The sequence below is a fragment of the Chiloscyllium plagiosum genome, unplaced genomic scaffold (assembly GCF_037043375.1).
Source record: "Chiloscyllium plagiosum isolate Xiang-an unplaced genomic scaffold, Cpla_swu_hap1 HiC_scaffold_15, whole genome shotgun sequence".
In the NCBI taxonomy this organism is placed as follows: domain Eukaryota; kingdom Metazoa; phylum Chordata; class Chondrichthyes; order Orectolobiformes; family Hemiscylliidae; genus Chiloscyllium; species Chiloscyllium plagiosum.
Genome location: NW_028270153.1, coordinates 19,461,810 through 19,473,473, shown reverse-complemented (window position 1 = coordinate 19,473,473; position 11,664 = coordinate 19,461,810).

Sequence of the window (11,664 nt, the reverse complement as noted above, 5' to 3'; positions counted from 1 at the left end):
TTTTACTATTCCTGTGTTCTTATAATGGGTACATAACAGTGATTAGACAGTCTGATTAGGGGAGCTACATTACACCAGTAAAGTAAGCATGTTTGTCAAAATCCAGAAATGGAATTGTAGTACTTGAATCATTTCCAACGGTAATGCTATATACTAAGAACATTCTCTCTATTGGCATTTGAGAAATGGGACGGCTATATATACAAAAAAACTACAAAAGGCAAACATTTAAAATTAAAAATTGAAATACATTTAATAGCTACAAAGGTAAATGGTATATTAATGTTTCAGTAACACACCCTTCATTGGAATCACTGTGAACAGACAGTGGCATCTTGAAATAGAATTCTGAAAAAGGGCCGTTACCTGAAACATTAATCTATCATTCTTCTTTATAGATGCTGGTGAACTTGTGTTTCTGTTTTTATTGCATCTTTAAGTGTTTTTGGAAGAGCTGGAATATGCCCGTGCTGAAGGGAAGTGATGTTTATGACAGGGTATTACGGTCCTCTCGGGACATCATTAGAATAGTATTAACAGGCTGTGCTTGAGAGCAGATTCTGGAGCTAGTTTGTTAGTTATGAGGATGGGCTGAATGAATCTAACACAACATTTTTTATCATTGACCCAATCTCTGAAGAATTGAAAAAAAAATTGTAACTGTGCAATTGTTATCACTGTTTCAAAGAAGATTCCCTTATTTCACAAACTTCTCCATTCTTCTTTTCTTGTTTGGGCTGTGTTGTAGATCACTGGGTCATGACCTGCGAATTGTATTCCTAAGCACTACATCATTTCCACCATCTGGCAGCAAGACAATGGAAGGCAAACAATCACTGGAATCTCCCACCTTGTTAAAGCAATTATTTCTCCTGTTCAGAGGCTGAGTCCTCAGGGAAAGGTACAGGAGAGGAGTCTTTAGTTATTGTCTGACAGGTTATTTACACTTTATCATACAAATGGCCATAACATGGTGTCAGGAGCAAGTTCTAACCTGTCTCAGTAATGCATACTTATTCACTCATTCCTCTGTGGAGCATTGAGAACAGTTGTCACGTTTGCTTTTTTTCTCAAGGCCCAGTTGCTGGAACATTATAATCAAATAGGCAGTCATAGCCTCATAATACCACTGACTGTCCACAATGGATTGATCTGCTTCGCTGTGGTGTTTTGTATCATGCACAATAATTTTCTGGTGTTGCTTCAGATGTGGTGCGGCTATGTCATGTGCATTTATCTTTTCTTTTTCAAAATATATGCCACACACATGAAGTAGTTAGAATCTGGAGACATTTTTTATTTCTTCAATGTATTAAGCTCAGTGGAGTATTGTGGTTGCTTATGCTTGCAGGAACTGGAAAGTAAGCATCTGTTTTAAGTCTTTAGTAGTCACTAGTAACGATCCCAATAAACGAAACATGTTAGGATGCAAAAGCTGGAAGTTGACTTTGGTTGGTTCACTGCCTCAGCCAGTAATCTGTAGTAATGTTTTCTAGGATGGATTGTTAAACATACCCCAATATCTGAGCTAATGGCCAATGTCTCCATTGATGAAATTTAATGTCACAATCAAATGTGAGATATTTTAATGGGCATATGTTTTACAACTATGAAATTAATCCCCTCTGAATTTCCTCCCTACTGCTTACGACAATGACCCCACTCCTCAACTCTACCTTTTGATAAGTAAACATTGAACCCTAAAGATATATCAGGCTGTCCTGAATTAACTATAAATGTCTGTCTGACTTTCATTTTTCTGTATTTGTTAACTCATTAAGGTTAAGGATATTATTTTTGTTATGTACAAAGCAAAACCATGTTTAATGCAAGAATGGAACTTATTTCCTTTGTGGATTTAACACATTTTTTGTCAGGAGAAAGGTCTTGGGAGTATACCAGCCTTTGTTGTGTAAATATTTGCAAGTGGTCTCCAGAAGTGCTCTAAGTATTTGCAGCTGTCCCAAAAAATGGGCAGTAGTTTGGATTACCAGTTTTGATTAGCCTCCGGACTTCTACAGTTCTACCAAGTCAAATAGCCATCTTCTCTGGTACAAAAGAAAAATATTACAGAACTTTGTAGTGATTGTAACAATGTCAGCCAGCTGGACCTCATAGAATATGAGTTCCCTGATTTGGTCCAATCAGGGAGCCATGCTGACAGATACAAACAGGAGCATCAGAGGTTCTTTTCACTTCAAGAGCTGGCTCTGAGGGAGCTGGATCAGTGTGAAGTAGGCTGTATGTGTAAATAAAGGGTGACCTAGTGGTGGGATAGCAGCCTCTGTCAAGTTCTTTCAAGTCTGAAATCAAAAGTAAAATGCTAGAAATGTTTCAACAGCTCAGTCAACCTTTGTGGAGAGTGCAGTGTGAATGGTAGAATCCTCTGAACTTGGAGGTAGAAGGGGAACTAGCTTTATTTCGGTTTATTAGGTTTATTTATTTTCTTTTGTGGGATGTGGGTATTGCCTAATGCTCATCCCTAATTGATCAGAGCTGGGTTGAGAGTTGACAATGTTAGTGTTGTTCTGGAGTTACCTGTAGGTCAGACTAGGTAAGAATGGCAGATTTCCCTCCCTGAAAGATGCTTATAGACTAAATAGATTGACAATGGATACCATTAAGCTCAACTGTCTTTTCAATTTCTTTTTAATCCAAATTCACCAGTTGCCATGGTGGGATCTGAGCCTATGTTTTCCAAAACATTTACCTGAGGTTGCTAGTTTACTAGCCTCAGTGACATTACCACTATGCTATCACCTCTCCCAGATATGATGGTGGTAGACCAGAACTCAGCCATCTTCCTGCCTCTGCCTCATGTAAGACCTGGGGAGGAAAGTTCAAGCTTCATCTCCCAGCCCCTTGGTCAAATGAGGCCTATTACTGGTGATAGAATGACAACTTAAGGGCTAATTCCCACCCTCCAGTAAAGAGAAGAAAGAATCAGCTCACCTCACAGTGTGTGTCATCTTGGGCTGACAAATGGCAAGTAACATTTATGCCACACAAATGCCAGGCAATCACCATCCCTAATTATGAATAATTTAACCACCATCCCTTGTCATGCAATGGCATTACCATCACTGAATTCCCCACCACTAACATCCTTGGGGGTTAACATTGACAAGAAACTCACTTGCTCTCACCACATAAACACAATAGCTACAAGAGCAGTCAGAGGCTATGAATATTGTGGTGAATAACCCACCTTCTGTCTCCCCAAAGCCTGTCCATCATCTACAAGGCACAAATCAGGTGTGTGATGGAATACTCCCCTCTTGCCTGGATGGATACAGCTCCAAAAACACACGAGAACCATAACACCATCCAGGACAAAGCAGCCCATGTGATTGGCACTACATCCACAAGCATTTACTTTTTTCCACTACTGACACTCTGTAGCAGCAGTGTGTATTGTTTACAAATGCACTGCAGAAATTCATCAAATATCCTTAGGCAGCTCGATCTAAACCTAAGACCGCTTCCATATGAAAGGACAAGGTCAACAGATGCATGGAAATACTACCACCTGCAAATTTCCCTCCAAGCCACTCACCATCCTATCTTCGGAATATATTGCTGTTCCTTTACTGTCATTTGGATCAAAATCCTGGAATTCCCTCCCTAAGGACATTGTGGGTTTACTTACAGTACATGGACTGCAGCAATTAAAGATTGCAGCTCACCAACACCTTCTCAAGGGCAACTAGGAATAAGCAATAAATGCTGACCAGCCAGCAACATCCATGTCTCAAAGATGTATAATACAAAACTACATTGGCTGTAAAGTCCTTTGAAATGTGCATGTATAAATGCAGATTTTTAAAACTAAAACCTTTCTGAGTCCATCCTTTCTTCAATGCTTTCTCTTATTGTCTCTCTAATTTTGTCATTTCATTTCATGTCCTCTTTTCATTCTGTCTCCTCTGCACAGTTTATGGTGGGTTTTAGACCACAGTGTTTGTTAGCTCAGACTAAGCTTGTGCTTTTGACTGTGACAATAATGCCAGCTCTCACTCCAGGGTAAGTTGAATATTTGGATGGGACTTCCTCACTGGATATTGGGGATGCATTTAGATTAACATACATGCATGCATTTTACAACCACTGCATTTCAACTTTATTTGCCATGTAACTCAAAATGGGATAGTGGTGCCCTGTTTAATTGCAGTTGTTTGAATCTTTGACAGTCATTTTGCACTTCTGACATCTGATAGGTGTTAAATGTAAAATTCAATGAGCTTCATTTCAACATTTGAAAGAGCACATGTGTAACACCCCATGAGAAAGCGTGCAAAGCACTCATTTTCACAAAATCTAACTACATGCATTAAATAGGATCTATTAAAAGATATTACTGACTGAAGTTAACTTGGGTTGCTTTGGTGGATGAGGGAAACTACCTCATGTGATCTTATGCATGAGATCCACCACCAGTTACACACCTATATTTAGGTTAATAATCTATTCATTTTGTATTGCTGAAGGTGAATAACTGTGCTAATCAAAGATTATACAGCTTGCAATCTTTTAAAAGAATATTATATAATTAATTACTATCACAGCATTACCAATGGAGATTGAGCCTTTTTATTATTTGCAATTAAACAGCAGACGTACTGATGGAAGTTTGTCCTTTTGAGGGTTGTCATTGACTAAGGGCCAATTCAAAATTCTGCTTGCTGAATGAAGGTTGTTTTTTGAACCTGAAACCAGTTTCGCCACTGTTATCAGATTCTTGAGCGGACCTCTCAAACGGTAATTCTGATCCTCTCTCTTCACCTTTTCCGCAGCTTTAACACTATATTGTGCATTCTGATTTGCTATGCTGTTACACTTTGTATGGTACGGTCTGCCTGTATAACATGAAAACAACACTTTTCACTGTATCTTGGTACCTGTGACAACAATAAATCAAACTCCTATCAACTCCCTTAATAATCAGCTTGGATGCAAATCTAATCATTGGACTAGAGGAAACAAATGGAAACATTACTATAGGTTGGATGCCCCTGAATTTGTGAATGCACAAACTTCTTTATTTCTTCGAACACTTCTTAACAAAGCTACTTGTTAAGTGATTCAGGAGACGGGGACTTAAGGATGTCTCATATTGATGTATTTTAAAGGTCACTGGTGAGAGTGTGTTTTCTATCAGTGTGCACATGCAATAAATGCTTATTTACTGTCAGCTCAGATGCAGTTTCAAAGCATCAACCATGGCAGGAAATAATTTTGACTTAATTTGGGGCTAAGAAATTAAACATCCTAGCTTCTACAGTAAATAATTTGCTTCATAATTAATCATCACCCTGAGCATTCGATGATGCAATGATTTATAACATTGCCGGTCAGTCTATTGAGTTTTACGAGCTTAGTTTGTTGTCCATTATATGAGCCATTCACAATACAGAGCCATGTGTGCATTGGTGAACAATGGGCTACTACAGGAGAAACATGCCTGAAGTGTCTAACAATGCAATGGCTGGATTTGGCAGAGCCTGCCCAAGTGGATGTGGATATCGGGTAGGTGGGGCTTGGGAGGATTGTATGTGAGATTGGGCACATTGGATTCCTAGCATCTGGAAAACTGTCCTCAATTAATATGAAGTGGACAGGGCCCTAAGCAGGATTCTCACCCATGGTGGCAGTAAAGCTGTTAGTTTAATTAATGTCAATCATCCCTGATATTGGTGCCATCTTTAAAAGGTCACTTTATACTAGTACATGCACTGGAAGACGATGCTGCCATACGCAGCTCCTGACATTTGTCCTCGGACTCAGCACGGGGGGGGGGAGGGAATTGGTGCCAACTTTGTGGACTGGGACCTGTTGGATACTGCTTTAAGAGGGGTTATGCACTTCCCTCAGGTGTTCCACTGGAGGCTGTGACAGGAGGTCCGGGCAGCCTGGACTCCAGTTTCCATCAGGCTCAGTGCGGTCTCTGCTGTTTGGAAGATCCTCAATGACCTTCTTCACTCCACAAAAGCAAGTGCCACCATCTTCACTTTTCTCCCTCACACTCAATCTATCTCTGCTACCCTACCCAACTCCCATCAAAGCTCATGCTCTCCCATCCCTCATTATTACATGCAACATCTTCCATCACTTTGCTGTTACCCACCCCAATCCCCATCACTACTAACCCTGCATAGATGTAGTGGCTTCTACTCACTCACTCAGAATACCTTATCACCTTTCTCACCATCAACACCAACACTGAGCGTGGCACTTTCACCTCACTCATTCTCTCCCATTGTCTCAGATGTAGTTGGTTCTGTATACAAAGACAGTCTCAACATTGGCAGACCTGCAGGCCTTTCAGCGATGGGTAAATCTTGGCTGAGAGTCCATCTATTCGAGATTCCATTTCATCTGATAAAGACATTCTCTTGCTCTGCACAGCATGGAATTGTAATTGGTTAATTTTAGCGTCGGCTCTTTCTGTTATGGGCCCAACGTCCAGTTGCCTGCCACTTCAACACTCCACCTTGTTCCCTGGACAACATCTCTGTCTCAGCCTTGGTGCAGTGCTCCAGTGAAGCTCAGTGCATGCTGGAAGAACAGCACCATCAGTTTCCACTTGGGACTCAATATGGAGTTCAACAATTTTAGGGCTTGAGGTACTTTCTCCACGTCTTTATCCCAATCCTCACACACCAGGCCTTGTTATCATATGGTCTGCTTTTACAGATTGTTATCCAGACTCTACTCATTGTTAGGCACTAACAATCCCCATTTGTTGCTATTCATTTTCCGAGGTTGATCGTTATACATTCCTTTGTCTGTCTAACTGTTCTTCACTCACCTTGGGCTCAATCTCTACCTATCATTTACTCCTTATCCCCTACCCCCACCTTATCTTCTGCATGGAACCAACATTTTCCTAGCTGCCATCAGTTCTGCACTGGACCCAAGGATTCTTTCAATAGATGCTGCCATACCTACTGAGCTTTCCTAGAAATCTTTGTTGTTGTGTCAATGCCTGGCTTGTAGCTGAGCCATCATGCACACAGAGAGCTCCCTTCTCCTCAATTCCTCCTCAGAAACCTGCTGCCACCCTCTCAGTTCTTCAACATCTGTCTCATCTTCTCATTGCGTGCTCCCGTTGTGCAGAGCACGACATGAGAGGATGATGAGGCACAGTCTGTATGGAGTATATTGCAGTGGAGCTTTACTAGACTGGCGTAAGGCCTATAGCCTACTCTTCCATTGCTCAGGTAGAACTGCGGGCAGCATTGTATCAGTCCTTCACCTCAGGGACTTGTGCACTGGTATCATCAGCTATCGTTGCAGTTCTTAGTCTTTGTCCACCGTAACCAGCATTGAAAGGCATCAAGTTCTTCCAACACAGCAGGAACGTAGGGCTTCTCTGGGATTTAGAGCTGTGGTTGCTGTCAGGGTACTGGTGAAAACCTCGCGAATTAAAATTAGAATTAGCTTTATTGTCACACGTACTCACACGAGTACAGTGAAAGGTTTACAAGTTGTCACTTACAACACCATCATAGGTACAAAGGTACCTGGGTACAGATTGTTAAGGGAAACAAATTAGAAAAATAAAGAAATAGGAAGTACAGAATAACAGTCTTTCTAACCCAGTCCACGCTGGCACCCAACCCCTAGTCCACACCCAAGCCTTGACTCCAGACCGTACTGGGCTTCACCTCCAGGCTCTCAGGGCTGGGAGAATGCTCTGGAATCATCTCGAAGCTGCAGTTCCATGCTGAGGCCACGCTGAGCTACAAGAACGCCACTCCGAACCGCCAACAGACTGCCACGCTGAGCTGTAAAGAGACTGCCATGCTGGGTCGAGGGGCTGCCACACTGGGCTGCCGAGAAACCGCCATGCCAGGTTGCTAAGAGACCACCACACTGGGCTGTCGAGAGACGACCCGCCTGGCTGAGAGACAGCAATGCTGAGCTGCTGAGGGACTGCCACACTGGGCTGCCGAGAGAATGCCACTCTGAGCTGTCGAGATACCACCATGCTGAGCCGAGAGTCCGGGCTGAGGGACCACCACACCAGGCTGCTGAGAGATGTCCGCACTGAGAGGTGGCAATGCCAAGCTGATGTGAGACGCCACACTGGGCTGAGGCACCCCCACAAATGGGCTGAGGCACCACCACACTGGGCTGCCGAGAGATTGTCACGTCGGGCTGCTGAGAGAGCACCACGCCAAGCCAAGACACTGCCAAAACAAGCTGCTGAGGGACCGCCAGACCGGGCACCTGAGAGGCCACCATGCCGAGCTGCCGAGAGACCACCATGCCAAACTGCTGAGAGTCTGCCATGCCGAGCTGCTGAGAGACGGCAACACTAGGCTGAGAGACTGCCATGTTGGGTGGTGCTGAGGCCGAGAGTCTGAGTACAAGCCAAGACCGGGAGTCAGAGTCCGCGCTGAGCCTGGGAGTTCAGAATATCACCGAGAAAGAAGGGAAAAAAACAGGACAGGAAACAAAAGAGAGAGCAAAAAAAGAAATGGACATAGAGAACAAACCCGAGCTGAGGAGCCCTACTCCGCTGCTCTCTTGGGTCTAAGAAGTGGTTCCAGTGATTATAGATCACTTGCATATTAATCGAATGCAATGGCACCCCTTTTTATTGATATAATGCTTTCAGTGTGACATGTGTGCAGTCAATGGTGCCCTGCACCTGGGTGATGCCATCTTTGCTGCTGATTCCTATTGCCCAGGCTGCCGCACTGGTCTTGTCCCAGGGGAATGAAATGAACTGGTGTGTTCTCACACAGGTGACTTTGATAAATGTGTGGGTGGACACTTGGGAGATCTCACAAAGGCCCCTCCCTGGAAGGAGCCAGTCACCCAGAGATTCCACGCAGATGACCTGTTCCCTGCCACTGGTATCTTCAGGTCATGGTTCCAATCCAGCAGCTGACACAGTTCGCTCACTGTGTCCCAGCACATACAGAGAGTACATGACACTGCTGCTGGCTCTTCCAGAGAAAATAGCTTTGAAGATGAAAGATGGTGGTCCTCATGTGTCCACAATGCACTCTGAGGAGTCCCTACAGCTGTGAGCTCTTCCTGTGCTGGAGGCTTCCATACCAGGCGGCTGCTGCTCCAGGGCTTGCTGGTGCATCTGCACTCCCTTCATCTTCTTCACAAAGCAGCTACTGTGACGATTACATCTCCTGTGGCTGGATCCCCCAGTGACAGCTGCACTGAACCTACATTGGAAACATAAGGAACAGAACAGGCTCTTAGGTTTGAAAAAGGTCCCCTCCTTGTCAGAATGCCCATGTCTATTTACAAGGATGATGATGTATTAAATTATCACAGCAATAAAAGGGCACCCAGTTTGCTCCACAAGTCATGTGGCAAATATCTCGCAGTTCAGTGTAAGTGCTCTGTGCATCCACAAGCCTCCTCCTCCTAGCCCCACATCACCTGCAAAAGTGCATGTAAGAGAGTGTTTCATGCCATACCCGATGTAGTTCAGGGCCCTATAAGATTCTCCCCATGTTTTTCTTTCTAATCCGACAGTCACCAATAGTTTGCAAACTGTTACCAAGTTAAAGCTCACTACCTCTTCTTTCAACTGGCCCAGTGGTCCTGTTGGCTGGCTGTAAGGGATAAGTTATAAGCTGTAAGTGCATGCCAACTGAATTGTTGGACAGTTTAATGGAGTTGGCATTGCCTTTATTTATTAGTTCTATAGCAGTTTCCTTGAGCTTGTCATAAAATTGCACTTCATCTCTGTGTATGTGTGTAATTCAATATGTTTCTGGAAACACTGTAACTTCATAGATTTTCAAGCACATTTGAAATGTGGTCCCTGTTGTAATGCAGAGAATCAGATTGAGCAGCAATGAGATAACTAACCAGATAATCTGTTTTTGTGATGTTGGCTGAGGGACAAAGATTGACCAGAAGGACATCCACTGTGTCTTTCATATCTACCTCAGAGGGTGTCACAGGACTATTGGTTCACGTCTTGTCTAAAGATGATACCTCCCAAGTCCAGCAACACTGCACTGAAGTAACAGCTTGGATTATATGCTCAAGTCTTTTGAGTGAGAATTGAACCTGCAACTTTCATGGTTCAGGAGCCCTATCATTCAGCCAAGGCCAACAGCATAACACCATGCTGAGCTCAGCATTGATAAAGATGAAACAATTGATGACATTATTCACAACAGTTTATCATAGTTCCTCAGCAAGTGCTATCTATCATGTGGCTGCATTGCTGATAGAAATTACACAATTCATGTCTGTTGACTTTAACTGTTACATTTTGCAATTTGTTTAAGTTTCAAAATGTGTGACCCTTGTCCTACTGGATAAAGAAAATTTCATACAGTTACACATTTAGACGCTGCTGAATAAATAAGAACTCTAGCATACTTAATAATCTTGTGTTTGTTTCTTGCAATGAAAGTTTTGACCAAGGCCCAAGGCTGAAAACTCCAGTGTAAGGGAACAGATAGAACCATAGAATGATACAAGATGAAGGGAGACCAATATGTCCAAAGAGCCTGTGCTACCTTTTTGGTAAAACTATCCAATCAATCCAACTCCCCTGCTCTTTCCCATATTCTATAATTGCTTCTTGTTCTAATATTTAGCCGTTTCCCTTTTGCTATTGAATCTGCTTCCATCACCCTTTCAGGCAGTACATTCCAGATCATATCAGAGCACTGAGTATAAAAATGTTTCCTCATGTTGTCTTTGTGTGTTTTGCCAGCCACTTTAAATCTTTGTCTTCTGGTTACCAATTCTTTTCTACCTGGCAATTGTTTCTTTACAGTGTCAAAACCACGATGATTTGAAACACATGAAATCTCCTCACAACCTTCTCTGTATTAATAGAATGGAGCAGAGTAACACATAACTAAGATTTTTAAAGCCTTTTTGGAGCAATAAAAGACCAGGGTTTAAAGAGTTCCACAGTTTGAAAATGTATTTGAATAGAAACAAGATGATGTTTTGATAATAAAACATTAAAAATGCATAATTAGCACTTCAAAGGGACAAGAGGAAAGTCCATTGGGTCAGCATTGAAAAAATGACTGACAAAGGGAAAGGTGAATTAGAGAATAGTGTCACCTATTAAGCAGGTCAAGAATATATAGATATCCTAGACTTTTAGGACTGCTTCTTCTCTCCAGAATATTATAGTCTTCACGTTCTGTTATTTGTTGGTTTTACAAAATTGAGAAGGAGTTGATTATAAAGCCTGATGTATATTAACCACCTTAGCTGCATAGTTTTGTCAGTTTGTAACAGTAAATGTAGGATTCTATGATTCGATAAATAAACAGTAAATAGGTAAGGACTTACTTCAGTGTAAATCAGTGGTAGCAGGGTCCTTGTCTGTGGTAAAAGTAGTATTGCTCAGGCTTTTCAGTGAGTAAGGGACTATACTTTCAAATATCACCCCCATCCCCCTATCAGAGGCAGCAGAATAAAGATAAAAGCTTCCATGTAGGGTATTCATTGCTTTTTTAGTTTATTGATAAATTGGATGTAACACTTGCAAAAACCTTATAAAATGATCCATCAGGGCTCTCAGCCTCAGGCAATCAATATGGGCAAAGGCCAAGTAGAACAGGCAGTCAGATATTATGATATTATGATACTAGAAGTGATGGTGTTTCAGATTTTGAGAAACGGATCGAAGTCTAGCTATCATAAAAGCTG